General features: G+C 40.2%; 5 non-coding genes across 5 annotated transcripts; 1 reads left to right on the forward strand and 4 right to left on the reverse strand.

Moving 5' to 3' along the window:
• Positions 1-2,780: 2,780 nt before the first annotated feature.
• On the reverse strand, positions 2,781-2,972 carry LOC132897206 (U2 spliceosomal RNA). Its single transcript, XR_009656278.1, has one exon. It is a non-coding gene; the product is annotated as a U2 spliceosomal RNA (small nuclear RNA).
• A 196-nt stretch (positions 2,973-3,168) lies between these two features.
• LOC132896504 (U5 spliceosomal RNA) lies at positions 3,169-3,282 on the reverse strand. Its single transcript, XR_009656069.1, has one exon. It is a non-coding gene; the product is annotated as a U5 spliceosomal RNA (small nuclear RNA).
• A 1,515-nt stretch (positions 3,283-4,797) lies between these two features.
• trnap-agg (transfer RNA proline (anticodon AGG)) lies at positions 4,798-4,869 on the forward strand. The gene has a single exon. It is a non-coding gene; the product is annotated as a tRNA-Pro (tRNA).
• Positions 4,870-7,125: 2,256 nt separating this feature from the next.
• trnat-ugu (transfer RNA threonine (anticodon UGU)) lies at positions 7,126-7,198 on the reverse strand. Its single transcript has one exon. It is a non-coding gene; the product is annotated as a tRNA-Thr (tRNA).
• A 7,629-nt stretch (positions 7,199-14,827) lies between these two features.
• Positions 14,828-14,900, reverse strand: trnat-agu (transfer RNA threonine (anticodon AGU)). The gene has a single exon. It is a non-coding gene; the product is annotated as a tRNA-Thr (tRNA).
• Between the last annotated feature and the right edge of the window lie 3,485 nt (positions 14,901-18,385).

Consider the following 18,385-nt stretch of genomic DNA (forward strand, 5'->3'; position numbering starts at 1 on the left):
AACAGTCCAGTTGCTTGTTAAACATGGAGAAAACCAGAAAACAGGAGACCAGACAAAAAAAATAATTTTTTTTAAACTTTTTGAACAAAATAACTCTTTCTAGAACTACTATAATATCACGCAGATACATGGAATAGAAAAAGCAAGCCCCAGTTCTACAGTAGCTCTTTGCTATCATCTACTTTTACAAAGAAAACACAAACATCCCAGATAGCAAAAATCAGTTGAATCAACATTGAAATAGCGTTTGGCAGAAAACATTGAAATAATGTTGAAATGATATTGAAAGTGTCCCCTTGAATTTGGGTTGAATCAACGTTGAATTTTCAACCCTATCAGCATTGAATCAATAGTGATTCAACCATCATCTAAATAGAAATTTCTATTTAGATGATGGTTGAATCACTATTGATTCAATGCTGATAGGGTTGAAAATTCAACGTTGATTCAACCCAAATTCAAGGGGACACTTTCAATACCATTTCAACGTTTTCTGCCAAACGCTATTTCAATGTTGATTCAACTGATTTTTGCTACTTGGGAATTGCTCAAGGGCACCTCAGCCCAAGGCCACCCCACATCAACCTAACTGCACATCTTTGGACTGTGGAGGAAACCCACACAGACACAGGGAGAATGTGCAAACTCCACACAGAAAGGCCCTCACCAGCCACTGGGTTTGAACCTGGAACCTTCTTGCTCTGAGGCAACTGTGCTAACCACCATAGACGTCGCCAGACCCATTTTAGGGTAGCTCCAGCCACCCTATCTTATGGCAAAGCCACCCTATATTTTTTGCCCTTTTTAAAATTATTTATATTTTTATTTTTTTTCCCAAAAAAAACAAAGGCAGTAAAGCACTGAACATGAGCCATCAAGAACGCAAGTTAATCCGAACAACAGTTTCTGCTTGCTTATTTATTGTTTAATGCAATATTATTAATATCGTTATGATTCCTCCTCATTGGCTCTGTGTCAAGCGTCACGTCGAGTGGTAGGCTAGTAGGACTTAAAAAACTACGCGGGCATTCTGCAGCAGGCGCGGTGCGGGCTTCCATTGAGTTGGGTTTGCAGAGAGTCAGAATTCTATGCTTTCTTTTGCAGACACACACGGTGAGATTGTAATTTGATGTCAGTGGTTTGCATTTGCTTAACTTTACCTAGGCTATATTGAGTCTTCTGTAGAATGTTTACATGATGATTTGTGAAGCACTTGCCCTCTTCAGTTTGCGCAGGAATGCATGACACCTACCATTGTTTTTTTCACATTTTTGTAGTTTAGCTGGTGAAGTTGCTTCAGCAAGCAATTAAATGATGAAAGCAATTTTAAAATAGAATAGAAATGGTGGGAAGTGTGTCCCCAAGGTGTGATGCTCTTGAAATAATGAATTGATTGACAGCCTTAGTAGGTGCTCTGAAAAATGTTCGGCGCGCGCTGCGCTCGCACAATACCTTTTCTCCTCTGGGTGCTAAGCTACCCCTGTCTCTCAAACCTAGTGACGTCCCTGCTAACCACTGCACCACCATGAAAAATTGGGTTGATGTTGATGTTTCACCGTACACAATGATGGAAAGGCCTGTCTGTGGACATGAACCAGATATGATATGAACCAGAAAGGATTACACAGTCTTTACCTGGACAATAAAATATTGCCTAAATACAGTACAAGCAGTTAAACTTACTGTACAATTCAAATAACTGCCTGACTAACAAAATATTTGAATATTTGCTCCGGTTTCCCCCACAGTCCAAAGACATGCAGGTTAGGTTAACTGGTGACTCTAAATTGACCATAGGTGTGAATGTGAGTGTGAATGGTTGTCTGTGTCTATGTGTCAGCCCTGTGATGACCTGGTGACTTGTCCAGGGTGTAGATACCCTGCCTTTCGCCCATAGTCAGCTGGGATAGGCTCCAGCTTGCCTGCAACCCTGTAGAAGGATAAAGTGGCTAGAGATAATGAGATGAGAATACATAACATGTCATAATAAGTCTGTATAGTAATCCTCAGTCACTGTTTTATCCTACTCAGTATGGTGGTGAATCTGGAGCCTATGCCAGGAACACTGGGCGTGAGGTGGGATGGGGTTCTTGTCCATCAGAGTACCATGTGTACAAGCACATGTTCACTTAACCACTATTTTTAACCACACTACCACAAAGAGGAGAACTGGCCAGTGTTGTTGAAGCAAATTTCTTCAGTCGCAAGCACGGACAGTCTATGGTCGCAAGTCTCGTCGTCAACGGAGCTCGAACTCTTCTGAAAGTTCTTCTGAGAGACAGTTATTTGGACCATTCCAAATAGCGGCCGGTACGGTAGAATTTTCTGTTCGTTTTTTCCTTACATGTTGCACACACAAGATTTGCACATAACCATAAATAATAATCTATTCTTCATAGTTCCTTGTGCTCTATTAAAATTCTAAATTAAATAAATGAAATTCAATGAAATATAGGAAACCCCCCTCCCACAAAATGGTCTCACCCAGAGTGCACCCCAGGCTCCCGTCCAGTGGTGCAGTGTATGATGACAACAAAATCAACATATATTCAACATTGATCAAATGTTTCCTTCAACCATTACATTGATTCCAAAACATTTTTTCAACTTTTTATTTTATCAGTGGTTGATTAATGGTTGATCCACCATCAGTGTTCAAATATAACTGTAAATCAACCATCTTGACCAAATATCAACATTGAAATAACATCATTTGCTATCTGGGATTAAACTAACCTATTTAAGAAAAAAAAGTTTACCCTTTTTTTTTTTAGTTTTTAAACAAGGGTACCATTCTTGGAAATACTGCAATTCTAGGTTGATGCATGGAGCAGAAAGAGCAAGCCCTTATTCCAGCTCCCTATTCTAAAAATCTGCTTTAATATATCACCCTCATTTAGAAAACATATCAGATATTAAACTGATAAGAACAGATACTACACTTGATCTTAGCCAAAAAACCGAGAAGCGATAAAATTTTGTAGTGAACAGCTTTAAATAAACCACTTCCAAATATTAAACTCCAGAAAGGTAAACACAGCTAGACTCCGCCCCCAACAGCTGGATCCTTTTGAAGAGAGACATCGCCTTGGTGTGTGTGTGTGTGTGTGTTGGGGGTTTCCATGCAAAAGGTTCGATATTTCTAACATTTGACCATGAAACATGTCCAGCTCTACCAGAGCAAAGCCTGCAAAAATAAGCTGAGCTCATTAACATCCCTCTCCCCGGAAATGTTTAGTAAAAGGTGAAAGATTTGCGGTCAGTGCAGAGAAACCTGAGCTGCACTGAACACTGGATCAGGTTAGAGACACTGGATTGGAGGCTGTGAGACTCTCAGCGCTGCCGCTGTGATGCTTGGAGTTGTGGCTGAGGAGCTCATTACAGAAACACCTGGGATCTCCTTTAAAAGGAGGAGCCTTTGGGAAATGGCGGGGGTTTGGAGCTCATCACCTGCTGTCTTGGGTTTGGTTATTTGTCATGGCTTTGTTTTATATTTGGTTTTTCTTTCACGTTACAGCTATTCACTCCACTATCATCACATGCTTGCACTGTCTGACACTACTGATTAATTGTCTTACTCACACCATTCATTCATTTAGTAAATATTTCTATTGTCTTTAAGTAAATGAATTAAGATCTTCAGTCTCTGTCCTTGTCCTCCTTCCTTTGTTGTGATTTGTGAATCAGTCGGAACACTAAGTCATATCAGAAGGTGCGGTCACGTGACTGCAGCTGTGTGAGCTTTGAACCCTGACATTACAAAAGTATAAGTTTAGAAACACAAGCCAAATGTGACCAACATACAAATAAACAAATCAAAGCACATTTCAATGAAGTATTACACTTGGATGAGCCAGCAGCAATATTTCTTTAAAAATATTCTGATCACTGGACTGAAAACCTAAATAATTATTGACAACTTTTTCCTGGGGCTCGAGGCAAAAATATTCGCTTGTGCTACATCCTAAGACAAAGTTTAATTTTATAAAATTGAGAGCATCATTATTAGATCATAGATGCCTCTAAACTTTAAGGTAACTATTTGTTTTCTCTAGAAAGTATTTTCATTGGTGAACGGCTGCTTATATTGTTTCTATGGTAGACTGGGTCTGTATGTGATTATATATGACACAGCCGGGGCTGCATTACAGCTGTGAATTTTGCACATTGGGAAAGAAGCGGACGGTGGTGGGTTATTTTATTTATTTATTTTATTTTATTTATTTATTTATTTTATTTTTTTGGTCTTGGGGTATGATTCTCGCTTTGGGTGCGAGAGGTCCCGGGTTCAACTCCCGGACAAGCCCAAGTTTTACCTTAAATCCTTAAATGGTCGATCTGGACCGGGGTATCAGGGATTTCACTTGGCTGAATCGTTCTTCAAGTGCTCATCTCATGAAAGTTCCATCAGAAGGTGTGACGTGCTCAAATACGCTGTAAAGTTGCTGGATAAATCAAAAAATGATTTGGAAAACTGCTTTTTTGCATCTGAATTCTGTTCCAAAAATCACTCAAAGCTCGGCCGCCATTTTTAGTTCGCAGCGATTTACAGGTCGGCGGCGCTGCACGCGTGACATCGTTTGCGCCAGTCCGTTCTTTTGTTTCCACACGGACTGTATCCTATTCTCTGCAGTGGCGTGCGTTCTTGATACCGAGTCTTTTGAAAAAGACACGAAAGCTCTTCAAACTCGTCCTCAATCGTTGGCTCTTTGGATTAGGATGACATCGAACCTTTTGCCGCGGAGAAAGAAGCGGACGGATTTTTTTTCCTAATTTATCCTTTGCTTCAGACAGTTTGGCTCGTTGGTCTAGGGGTATGATTCTCGCTTAGGGTGCGAGAGGTCCCTGGTTCAACTCCCGGACGAGCCCAGGCTTTACCTTAAATGGTCGATCTGGACCGGGGTATCAGGGATGTCGCTGGAGTGTGTCTTTCTTAAAGTGCAAGTCTAATGAAAGTGACATCAGAAAATCCCTGCCTCGCCGTGTGTGATGTGCTCGAATACACTGTAAAGTTGGCAAATAAATGAAAAATTGTTTTGGATTTCTTTTTCTGCACCTGAATTGAGGAATGTGTAAAGGACATTAGACACTGGATGCTTATTCATTTGCTTCTGCTTAACTCTGACAAAACTGAAGTACTTGTCCTGGGACCACATGCAGCTCGAAGTAAGTTTTCTGTTTCCACAGTAACTCTGGATGGCCTTTCTGTTTCTTCACGTGTAGCAGTAAAAGACCTCGGAGTGATTATTCACCCCAGCCTTTCATTCGAAAATTCGAAACTCACATTGGGAAGGAAGTGGATGTTTTTTTTTTTTGAACTGTGTTTAGATTCAGTCTTGGTTGAGGAAACTCTTCACAACCATCATGGTGATGGCTCACAGAATGTGATGGATTGTGACCGGACATCCGAACCCTCCCAAGCATCTGTAATGGGCCATGGCAATCCAGGCTCTGGGTTCCACCACTTCCTGATGAACTCGCAGTGTTCGCACCAATCCAGCTGCAGGCACATCCATGAGGGCTCACCAAGCTCAATGCCTGCTGGGACGTTCGTACCTCATCACTCACATTACGGATTTTACGCACCAGGTAATGAATAGTATGAGAGTTTAATTATTGTAAATCTACTATACATCCCAATCGCATGCGCATAGATAGATAGATAGATAGATAGATAGATAGATAGATAATAACCGTGGTGTGTTAAAGTCTTTCTCCTTTCTACACAAGATGGCACAGTCAATTATCTTACTGTGGGCCAAGTACTAGGATCCTGCACACACACCCCAGAGATATAGACTTCTGTCATTATATAAATAACACTTTACACAATTATATAGGCTCGATCTGTTCTTCAGTCATACATACATAGTACATTTATATTCACCGATCAGTCAGAACATTAACACCACTGGCAGGTGAAGTGAATTACATTGATTATCTCGTTACAATGGCACCTGTCAAGAAGTGGGAAATATTAGGCAACAATTGAACAGTCAGTTCTCGAAGCATTATTGCCAACTTAGTGACTTTTTTAAATAAAAAACAAAGCGACTAGCGACAAATCTTGTGACTTTTTGGACAAATCTTAGATACTTTAGATACTGTATTAGAATCATGTCTGGGGTGGCACGGTGGTGTAGTGGTTAGCGCTGTTGCCTCACAGCAAGAAGGTCCGGGTTCGAGCCCCGTGGCTGGTGAGGGCCTTTCTGTGCGGAGTTTGCATGTTGTCCGTGTGGGTTTCCTCCGGATGCTCCGGTTTCCCCCACAGTCCAAAGACATGCAGGTTAGGTTAACTGGTGACTCTAAATTGACCGTAGGTGTGAATGGTTGTCTGTGTCTATGTGTCAGCCTTGTGATGACCTGGCGACTTGTCCAGGGTGTACCCTGCCCTTCGCCTGTAGTCAGCTGGGATAGGCTCCAGCTTGCCTGCGACCCTGTAGAAGGATAAAGCGGCTAGAGATGATGAGATGAGAAAATCATGTCTGTCACCAGCTATGAGGTTACTGAGGTCTGGACCTCAGTAATTTTTTTAGAACTAAAAAATAAATAAATAATAATAATCAGATCAAATAAAAAGTTTAAACCTAAAGACAACTGGATAAAAAGCAAACTTCTCTGATAAGATGACTGCATGCTGTCCAAAAATGTCTTCTTGCCAGCCATAATCACGTGGTCCCCCTTGAAGTCTTTTTTTTGTTGATGTTATCAGCTGTGCATTAATGGAGACTTGGGTGCAAAGTGTTTTGCAGAAATTGCACATGAAAGACAACTTCAGGTCCTCAGTCTCATCCACAATATTCTCACTGATCTTCAAACTGTCCATGTGGAGCCATTCTCCCCAGCAGAAAGTGGTCTTCAGGTGATGAGAAATCATGAGCAGCACATAGTCCAAAATTATAATTGTGTAACCAGTAACTCACAAGTATGTGCAGCATGATAAGAATCCTTTAGAGTTTTAGCTGCAGTCTTTTTGTTGATATCAACTGGCTCACTGATAGAGAATTGAGCAGAACTGTTTTGAAGAAACAGTGAAAACTTATAAGCAAGGAATAATACAGGCAACATGTGTCCTCAGCCCCAATATTTCAGATCAGAACTCTCTATCTTCAAAAGGTAGGTCGAAGGCACCAGTGAGAATTGAACTCACCACCCCTGATTTACAAGATCAGTGCTCTAACCACTGAACTATGGAGCCTTAAGCAAGCACCTATCTATCGTAGATTCAGCCCAAAGCAGAACCTTGAAGCCCCTCTGCTGATCCTCAACGACCACTTGTCCACCAAGTCACCACTTTTCCACTGAGGGCTGGTTCTGAGCTGGTGCCTAATCTTGAGCCAGTTCTTGAAGTTTCCACAGCCAAAGAACCAGCTCTCAGCCAGGAAAACTGGTCCCAAAGTGCCACCAAATTGTTGCTGGTCTAGAACCAAGAACCGCTTACATCAGTGGCTAGGACTTGTTTTGCTGGGAAACAATCTTGAAGGTTTTTTTTTTTTTAACAACATTTAAGAGTTTGTCTCTGAGAAACAACCAAAAACTCCATGAGATGACATGAGGAAGAAACCTTGAGAGCAACCAGACTCAAAAGAACCCATCCTCATCTGGGTCACACCAGACAGTGAGATTATAAATAAGTTTCCTTCGATAACTTTGTGCCACATTGCCAAAATTTGCAACAGACCCCTTGCACTGATGTCACACTTACATTCGCAACCGTTACTGCCCTTGTCCTGGGGGAGAAGTGAACTTTGTTTATATACTGAAGGCAAGCGATATTGAAGATGTCAGACATCTGCAGTTCAAAGAAAGCTACTACTGGAAAAAAAGCTTTACTACTGGATTACTGGAATAAGAGAAGCAAAGGATAGATACATGCAGAAGTTAGAGTTTATTTATGGTTATGATCCGTGCAAAATTACTCAAAACGATTGGAGCAATGTCCATTCGTGGTCTAGGTTTAGCTACATGGATGTTGGAATGTACCTTCTCACAGCATTTTCTCTGTTATAATAAAAAAACCTAAAAAAAAAAAACCTTATTGTTTACTGAAAGAGAAGGGCAGGAAGGATTGAGAATCCAGCAGCTGTGGTTTGTTTACACCCAATACTAAAACCTGTAGCATCCTAGCAATCACCGCAAAGATGCCTAGAAAAAGCAAGAATCGGAGACAGTTTCACTAACTCTTTTCATGCCAGCAGCCAAATCAGTTTGCCTGACCACCACTTCATTCACCAGAAGTAAACTCGCAAGCAAGTTACATGAATGAATACAACCTCTGTTCTATTCCAGGTTAAGCACTCGCAAAGAACGACTGAAAAACTTCTAACTCCGTGGATTGTCAGTGAATAAAATGGCAAGATTGTGGTTGCAAACTGTGACTATATGGCAGGCCTTGGAGAGAACTTTTCTCACATGCCATCAGTGACGGACTGGGATAAAAAAACAGCCCTGGCATTTTGCCCCGTAGACCGTGGAACGCATTTGAACCAAAAAAAAAAGGGGGGGGTGTCATAATCGCAAGAGAGTGTCACGGTCACAGGCAGGCCTATGTTGAAATTAGGTCTGACAACGCCACCACACATGAAGCATTTATACATTAAGCATTTATGGACACGTGCAATGCTATACATTATGCTCAGATTAACCCATCAATTGTGACTTTAGTCCACAACCACAACATGCCAGCACAGAACTGCGCAGAATAAAAAAACAAAACAGTGGGCTACACACACAAAGCACATCAGGTAACAGTGGCAGATGTCAGCCCCACGCATTAAACAACTACATTAAAATCATGGAAATCAATGCTCAACCCAGCCATAATTTTTAAAAAAAAGTGTCTTACCTTCATCATTTGCAATGCTCCCTCCTGCAGCATCGGTCTCCATCTCGGTTGCACCGGCTAATACACAGTCAGACCCACCACGAGCTTGTTGTGTGTTGGTTGCCACTGCCAGTTCCATGCATTCATTATCCACCATCATCACCATGTCTTGTTCATCCTCTTTTTGCTCATTTTGTTCATCCTCTTTTTGCTCATTTTGTTCATCCTCCTTTTGCTCATTTTGTTCTTGCTCATCATATCCCTCCTCGACAGTGTCGCCAACATCAATGCTAGCGCTGCTAGTTGAGGTTGCAGTAGATGAAAAAAAACACATCCAGTTTTGCACATTTTTCGACCCCCGACAGCAGTGCTCTCTTCAATTTTTCCCTCTTTTTCTCCGCTCCCCCCTTGTGTTGTTTAGTGCCTCCTCAATTCATTTTACTAAACTATGGTAAGTATCCGACCTCTACCGTCCGTTTATCTCCTCTTCTACTTTGACCAACATCAACTTGACCACTACCACAACGCTGAAGTAGGCTACAGAATGTTGAATCTTCAACATTCTATTTCTGTCAGTTTGGCGGTAGGCTAAATGAAATTCCCACAAGGCAGTGCTTTACTTCAGTTGTCGCAAACAAATACAAAATACAGATATATTTGTTTTATTTTAAACCGTGCACATTTTTCCATCGTAGGAAGAAATTTCCCGGCAAAATAAAATAGGCTAATGTAAAACCTGAAACACATCATCATGGTGCCACCGTCACTGTAATATATGGAGTTGTAAGTGGTATAAATAGCGAACATATCTTGCTTGATATGTCAATAGGGTGGAATTTTTAAGATGACGAAGGCACGTAGTGACCGAGTAGCTGAGGGTGGGCCGCGGCAATGCGGTTGCGGGGCCGCGATGGGCATTGTCGGGGCCGCGGCCCCTCTGGCATGTGCCCAAATGCCAGACCGCTCAGTCCATCACTGTCACCAAGCACTGGGCCCTGCCACATTAGCAACTGAGGAAAAACTGGAATTAAGACACTTCATGTCTTAAAGTAACGATCAACTAATGAAGTGGCCACTTTGCATCAGGGAATATCTCATGCTCTGTCACTGTTGGTTATTTTCCAATAACAGCATGTTTTATTTCTTCCATGTTGAATTGTTACCTCTGGATGTGATTAGTGACCAGAGAAGTAACTTAAGGAAAGCTACCTCCAGTGTCAATTAATGTGCCTACTCAAAGACAGTCAAATAAGAGCATAAGAAATGGTTTCATCTTCTGTATTAGTGTGTGTGTCCTGAATTCAAAATGGTCACATCAGTCCAAATTTAATTTGGTACTTCGTATTTTTGAAATGGTTTGATTGTACATTCTTACCATGATCTCATTTCATGTGTTCACATTACAAATTTTGAATGAAGTTGTACTGTTTTTTTTTTTTTTTGTCAAACTGATCTTTTGAATCAGATTTGAGCCACTTTTGATTTGTTTTTAATTTCACACTTTATTGCACATACTCTATATACATCACTTCTGAACCCCCTCCCACATTCATTTCTCTGGGCAAGGATGTACAGCATTTGTTTCTGGCATTTTTTTTTATTAATCCATCTCCTTTATGACTTATTTGACTATTTAAGATTCTTTGTGAAGTGCAACATGTGGATTATGCATGTAATGTTATTTCTTTTGAACTGCAAGTGAACAGAGGTCTATACACACTCGGGGCACTTTTACTCCTAAAACTAGTTTTGCCTTGTCCCAATCAGAGTGAAATGCAGTACATCACATGTTTGATTCACTGACTTCAGAGTAACAACTGTACAGATGAAAGAGTCCTTATATGATTGACTTACACAGATTAATTTATAATCTAACACTAAAATTATACTTAAATCTAAAAAGTGTTTTAAATCCATCAATTTTTTTAAATGTCTTAAATACATATGTACAATTGTTAAAATCTATACAAATATTGCATGTTATTTTAAAATAAGATTGTGTCCAAGTTTTTTTTTTTTCCCCGTGGATAATGTAAAAGAGCTGTTTGATAATTTACAGTTCATTTGTCGGTATATGCACAGGCATTTTTTGTAAAAGAAATCGTTCAGGAAACACTAAAGTTGGCTTTGATAATTAAATGTCATGCTCGTTATATCTGCATGCCAAACCCTGTGTAATAAACTAAACGTTAAGTGTGTCGAGATGACCGGACTCAAAAGCAAGACTAGCAGTTCAGCAGGTAAGAGTGATTTATTGAAAAGCAAGACAGCAAAAAAACATGCAAGAGACAATCAGTTACATGGCTGGCCTTCATGCAGTGCCTTCCGAGTGATATTTGTCAGGAAACGGAATAAAAAGACAGACACTCAGTTAACATATTTCCACTCAAAATAAACATGAGGTGCCTGGTCAAGCTGTCTTCACGTGGTGAGCAGACTGCTGGAAGCATCAGCCTGAATAAGGAGAAAAACACACACAAATCAGTGTGAGCCAGCTTGCTATCAAGTGCTATACAGCGAGTGTGGCTCCTTCAGGATCTATGTCCTCGCATGGAGCAACAATAAATGGAACACACTGATTTAAATTGCAAACGTTTTATGGTTATGTTATGGTTTTGTGAGGCAGCATGGTGGTGTTGTGGTTAGCACTGTTGCCTCACAGCAAGAAGGTCCTCGGTTTGAGCCCAGCAGCTGACGAGGGTCTTTCTGTGTGGAGTTTGCATGTTGTCTGTGTGGGTTTCCTCCGGGTGCTCCGGTTTCCCCCACAGTCCAAAGACATGCAGGTTAGGCTAATTGGTAGCTCCAAATTGACCGTGAGTGTGAATGGTTGTTTGTTTCTATGTGCCTGCGATGACCTGGTGACTTGTCCAGGGTGTACCCTGCCGCTCACCCATAGTCAACTGGGATAGGCTGCAGCTCACCTGGATAAGTGGCTACAGATAATGGATGGATGGTTTTGTGATTTTTATTTCCCTTCAATACCTGTTTGCGATTCAGTTTCACTGGCAGACAAAATCAAAAGTTGCATAAATTATGATAAGGTGCATCACTACTGTTGGATGTGTTAGAAGCACGTGTTAGCATTTGCGTGAAATGTGGCATCATAATTTTGTTTGAAGTATAAATTTTTAAAATGAAGCACATAGTATAGTTTCCAGTTATGAGAATTTCTCACACAGATAAATAACTATAAATTTTCCTTTTAAACAACATGTTTGTGAACAATAATGTTTGAGTGAGTAAATTTGGTGGTGGATTCAGACTTTATAGTACACACACACGTACAGAACCAATCAAAGGTTTGGACACCTAATTCAATGTTTTTTCTTTATTTTTATTAAAAGATTTATTACAACACCATGTCTTAAACTAATGATGGATGTCATTTCTCTTTACTTAGTTGAGCGGGTCTTGATATCATATGGATTAGTACAGTCGTAGAATAGAGCTATTTACTGTATTTTTATCTCATTATCTCTAGCCACTTTATCCTTCTACAGGGTCGCAGGCAAGCTGGAGCCTATCCCAGCTGACTACGGGCGAAAGGCGGAACACCCGGAGGAAACCCACGCGGACAACATGCAAACTCCACACAGAAAGGCCCTCGCCGGCCATGGGGCTCGAACCCGGACCTTCTTGCTGTGAGGCGACAGCGCTAACCACTACACCTTTGGAAAAAATTAATTTTCAAATTTTTACATAAAAAAATAGATTTTGAATTAGTTCCTAAGAACACTGTTCGTTTCCAGAGCATATATCCAAAACTATTCATGATACAGATTTGAAACTTGGTATGTATGTTAACAAGATAATGTATATGTGCCTTTTGATTCTAAGAAATGTGAGAAATTAAAATTTTTAGCTTACCTGGACCAAAGGTCCGGTGGGTTTATGCCATGGGCTGCTGAGGTCAGTGTAAAGAGGTAGGGTTGGTTTCCTGCAGCAGAACTTGAAAAATGTGACAATATCTTGAAACATGGTATATAGTTGGCATACAGGGTGGAGGATATATATGACTGTCTTCTTGTCGTTTTTAACTTGTAATTTTCTTAACCTCATGCTTTTTCCGTGTACATCTCATAGAGTTCTTGTCCCGAATTTCCTAGTGCTAAAAGTTGGAATTGTGTAACCAGGAACTTACAAATATTTGCAGCATGATAAGAATCCTTTAGAGTTTTAATTGAAGTCTTTTGTTTATGATGTCAAAGGCTCACTGATAGAGACTTGAGTGCAACATGCTTTGAAGAAACTTTATAGTCAGGGAGCATATGTAACCTACTTTGCAAAATTTGCCAAGTCTGGTTTCTCAGTATTAACCCTTTATTTACATCCCAAACAAATTATTTTTACTTGTTGTAATGTCAGCAATCACCATTTTCACCAAAAAAAGGAAATGCTAAATATCGCATGTAAAAATGTAAAAAAAAAAAACAACCATATATCCGTATCACTTAAGTCCATTATAACATCTGTATTTTTTTTTTAAATTACCCATTTACTAACTTTATATGAATAGAAATCATATATTTACATGATATTATCAAGTTAAGTTTAAAATGAGACATTTAAGTACATAGAGAACATAAAAAAGCCAGGAATATTTTACACTATTGCTACAGAACTTGAGAATATTTATAGCTTATCTACATTCCAGAACTCAGCTCACAATCTCTCATTTTAGAAATTTCTGTGATACATTTATTACTGGGGCGGCACGGTGGTGTAGTGGTTAGCGCTGTCGCCTCACAGCAAGAAGGTTCTGGGTTCGAGCCCCGGGGCCGGCGAGGGCCTTTCTGTGCGGAGTTTGCATGTTCTCCCCGTGTCCGCGTGGGTTTCCTCCGGGTGCTCCGGTTTCCCCCACAGTCCAAAGACATGCAGGTTAGGTTAACTGGTGACTCTAAATTGACCGTAGGTGTGAGTGTGAATGGTTGTCTGTGTCTATGTGGCCCTGTGATGACCTGGCGACTTGTCCAGGGTGTACCCCGCCTTTCGCCCGTAGTCAGCTGGGATAGGCTCCAGCTTGCCTGTGACCCTGTAGAAGGATAAAGCGGCTAGAGATAATGTGATGTGTGTGAATGTGACATTTATTACTAAGCTGCTCACAGTTTTTATTTTTTTTTTTTTATGTCCAAACTACATCAAGAAGTAACACTTTGCCTAAGGATTCAAACACAAAACACGAAGATAAAAGCAGTTATTGGTAACACATTATGACCAAAACAGCCACTGGACTATTTTCAAAAGTAAACAATGTCACTTTCACAACTAGACAATGTCAGTTTCCTCTGTATCTGCTGGACTGTCTGTTGTTCTGTATGGAGAGTGCATGGACAGATAAGCATCAGACATTTCAGTAACTCTATAACTAACAGGTTCACTAGTTATCTACAATTTGTAAGAAAGAGTTATATTCTTAATTATGGCAGACATCTAACACAAGCATGCAAACGTACAGACAGGCAAAGATAGACACACAAAGAAGCGACTAACTTGCTGAAATATTTTTTGCAACAAATCTCACAGAGTTATGGGACCCCAACAGAAAATCAGTCACCTTGTTAAACACTTTTTTTCATCAATCTTGAAACAAACATACTTTTAGATAAAGAATCTGTAGAGTAACAAACCCCTGCATAATTAACTATGAAACAGCAGCCTACAAACATTACAACAAGCCCAGATTTATGAATTCATATCTGAACTTGTATATTATTACCAAAAACAAAACTTGGTAAATTTTGCAAAGTAGCCTCCAAATACCACCTGACAATGGGCATTGATGGAGAATTGAGGGCAAAGTGCTTTGCAGAAATTACACACCAAAGACAACTTCAGATCCTCAGCAGTCTCACTGATCTTCAAACTGTCCATATGAGGCCCTTCTGACCAGCAGAAAGTGGTCTTCAGGTGATGAGAAGTCATGAGCAGCACTTTCCAGGGTCAGTGTTCTCAATATCCCCTCTTTTACCTAGATCATCCTTCCACCTTCAAAGCGTTCCTTGCAGGGCCCAGTGAGAATTGAACTCACAACCCCTGGTTTACTAGATCAGTGCTTTCACCACTGAGCTATGGAGCCTTAACTCTTTTGCAGCTGCTGAAGCTTGGGGCCACAGCAGAACCTTGAAGCCCCTGCACTGGGGTTATGACTGTGAAAGTGTTTTCAAAATTTCTACTTTCCTGATGTTGCATTTGGTGAACTTTTACTCATATATTACTTTTTTGAAGTTATTTTTATTGGGTCATGCAAAAACCTCCCGCACCCAACATCACCTCACTTTTGATAAATACATGTATATTAAAGAAATAAATCATGATTATAAAATAAATTCATTGAAAGATGTGTAAAGTACTTTTATATAACAATAAATTGCTTAACAATTGTTGTAATAATAATTATAATTAAGTATTAATTAACAATTATAATTATTATTACAACAATTGTTAAGCAATTTATTGTTATATAAAAGTACTTTACACATCTTTCAATGAATTTATTTTATAATCATAATTACTATTTGCCTCACAAAAAAGGACACACATTTTAAATAATGCAGTGTGTCAATGGACTGTACATTCTGGCTACTTTCTCAAGTATTTTTCAAATTTTTACATAAAAAATAGATTTTGACTTAGTTTCTAAGAGCAATGTTTGTTTCCGGAGCATATATCCAAAACTATTCATGATACAGATTTGAAACTTGGTATACATATTAACGAGGTGATATAAATGTGCCTTTTCATACTAAGAAATTTGAGAAATTAAAATTTTTCATGTTTCCATGGAAACAATTTCAGACTAAGTCTCTCAGGTTAGTCTGAGGTTTTGTTTCCAGAGCAGAACTTGAAAACTATGAGTGGTATGGTCTTGAAAGTTAGGCTACATCCACACGACAACGGCAACGAGATGTTATTTAAAAATATATTGCGTCCAAATGGGCAACGATCAGTAAAATATCAGGTCCATATGGCAACGCAACGCTTGCTGAAAACGATGCAATACACATGCCACACCTCTAGGGGCGCTGTAAGACGGTCCCTTCGGAGACACCAGAACAATAGAAGAAGTAAGGACGCATGCGCATAAACTATTATGCGCGAGACTTCATTTTAGCCACAAAGTCAGGAAAATCTGTTCGTAAAATTACATTATAATGACCAAATACAATGAAAAGTATTTTTCCAATCTCACCTGTGAAAGGTAATCCCATGTGATCTTGTTTGGACGGCAAACCTGTTGGTACAGTTAAACGCAGCTAATCTTTATTCTCCGCTTTGACCTATCCAATATGGCGGCGAGGATGACGTAGGATTCTACGCGGAAGGCGGTGTCTTTAATGGTCCGGAATAAATTGAATACTACACGTTGTTGGATTAATTTGTTGTTTCTCACCTGTGAAAGGTAATCCCATGTGATCTCGTTTGGACGGTAAACCTGTTGGTACAGTTAAACGCAGCACATGAATCTTTATTCTCCGCTTTGACCTATCCAATATGGCGGCGAGGATGACGTAGGATTCTAAGCGGAAGGCGGCGTCTTTAATGGTCCGGAATAAATTGAATGCTACACGTTGATGGATTAATTTGCTCTTCTACACCCTTTTTGAGGAATGTATTGTCGGACTTAAACCAACATCTGAAGAGGTGAGATCGCTCCTTTTTTTCCCTATTTTTGCTGGCGGGATTGACTCTGCCCTAAGGGCAGAGTCTCTCTCTCTCTCTCACTTTGCACCATTACACAATAAATATTCACAGTGAAAATATTTTGTAAGCGCGTTTCATGAACCAAGTTATAGGATTTGTTGACAACTCGCATCGCATTGCAATGAGAAGATCATTGGCACTACTGGTGTTAAGAATCAGACCATTTCATAAATGAATATTTTGCTGTAGAGCTGCAGTGTTTGTACAATTGCATGTTTTTGCTTCACTATTACTGTCACTATTCTGCTTCTTGCATTACTACTGTGAACTAATACTGAACATAATAATAATAATAATAACAATAATATCCAAGCTCGTGTTTCACTCTCACTAGTGCTCTGTAAGGCTTTTTCCTGGTGATATCCTGGTGATATTCGTTACACTTCTACCCAGCGTGAAGCACTCACAGTCATGTGGTTGTGACGTCATCGTAAACAAATCCGTTCTACTCATCCAGACGACTTCACAATGGCAACGTTGCCAGATCTTTCCACTCTGGAACCTGTTCTCAAAAAGATTGCGTTTTGGGCACCCAAAATGCTGGTGCCATGTGGACGCCAGGCCTAAACGATAAGCAATTGTATCGGAGTCACCTGAATCCGTTGCCGTGTGGACAGGGCCTATGTCTATGGGCCTAGTCTATGCCTGTCTCTGAGTAGTTTGCCATGATTGTATAGTGGTTAGTACTCTGCGTTGTGGCCGCAGCAACCCCGGTTTGAATCCGGGTCATAGTAAGAAAAAAAAAAAAAAAACTACCTGAGTAGGCATAATTTTGGGTGGTGTAAGTGGTTAGCATGGTTGCCTCACAGCAAGAAGGTTCTGGGTTTGCAACCAGAGGGGGCCTTTCTGTATGGAGTCTGGGTGCTCTGGTTTCCCCCACAGTTCAAAGACATGCGATTAGGTTAATATGGGATGGCCTTGAGCAAGGCACCTAACTCCCAACTGCTCCCCGAGCGCTGTTAGCATGGCTGCCCACTGCTCTAGGTATGTGTGTGGGTTCACTGCTTCAGGTGGGTTAAATGCAGAGAGGAAATTTCACGTGTGTGATGAATAAAGTTGTGCTTTCTTTCTTTCTTTTCTTTATGTGTTGATTAAGTAATGTATATGTGCCTTTTGATACTAAGAAATGTGAGAAATTTTCATTTTTAGCTCACCTGGACCAAAGGTCTGGTGGGCTTATGCCATGGGCTGTTGAGGTCAGTATAAAGAGGTAGGGTTGGTTTCCTGCAGCAGAATTTGAAAAATGTGACAAATAATATCTTGAAACTTGGTATATAGTTGGTATATAGGGTGGGGGATATAGATGACTCTGTCTTCTTTTGTTTTTAACTTGTAATTTTCTCAACCTCATGCTTTTTCCATGTACATCTCAAGGAGTTCTTGTCCCGAGTTTCCTAGTGCTATGTAACCAGGAACTTACAAATATTTACAGCATTATGAGAATCCTTTAGAGCTTTAATTGAAGTATTTTTGTTGGTGTCAAAGGCTCGATGATAGAGACTTAAGTGTAACATGTTTTGAAGAAACTTCTCCTTCCTCAGCAGCAAGAACTCACAAGTACCACTTCTCTCAGGTCCCAATATTTTTAGATCAGAACGTGAGACATGATCTCTCTCCCTTCAGGTCTGTCAAAGGCCCCAATGAGGATTGAAGGAGGAAATAAGGAACACAAATAAATAAAACACCCAGTTTCTTTCTCTCTCTCTGTGCAACCTTCACTCGATCCAGCAAACTTCACACACAAAATGCATCACACCTCTTAAGGCCTAATGGCTTGGTGGCATCTTTCATAATATTACAAAGAGCAGCAGCTGGTTTGTTCCTCACCTCAGTGAAGTAACAGGCTTCATTATTACAAAG

Source organism: Neoarius graeffei, chromosome 1 (assembly GCF_027579695.1).
Source record: "Neoarius graeffei isolate fNeoGra1 chromosome 1, fNeoGra1.pri, whole genome shotgun sequence".
In the NCBI taxonomy this organism is placed as follows: domain Eukaryota; kingdom Metazoa; phylum Chordata; class Actinopteri; order Siluriformes; family Ariidae; genus Neoarius; species Neoarius graeffei.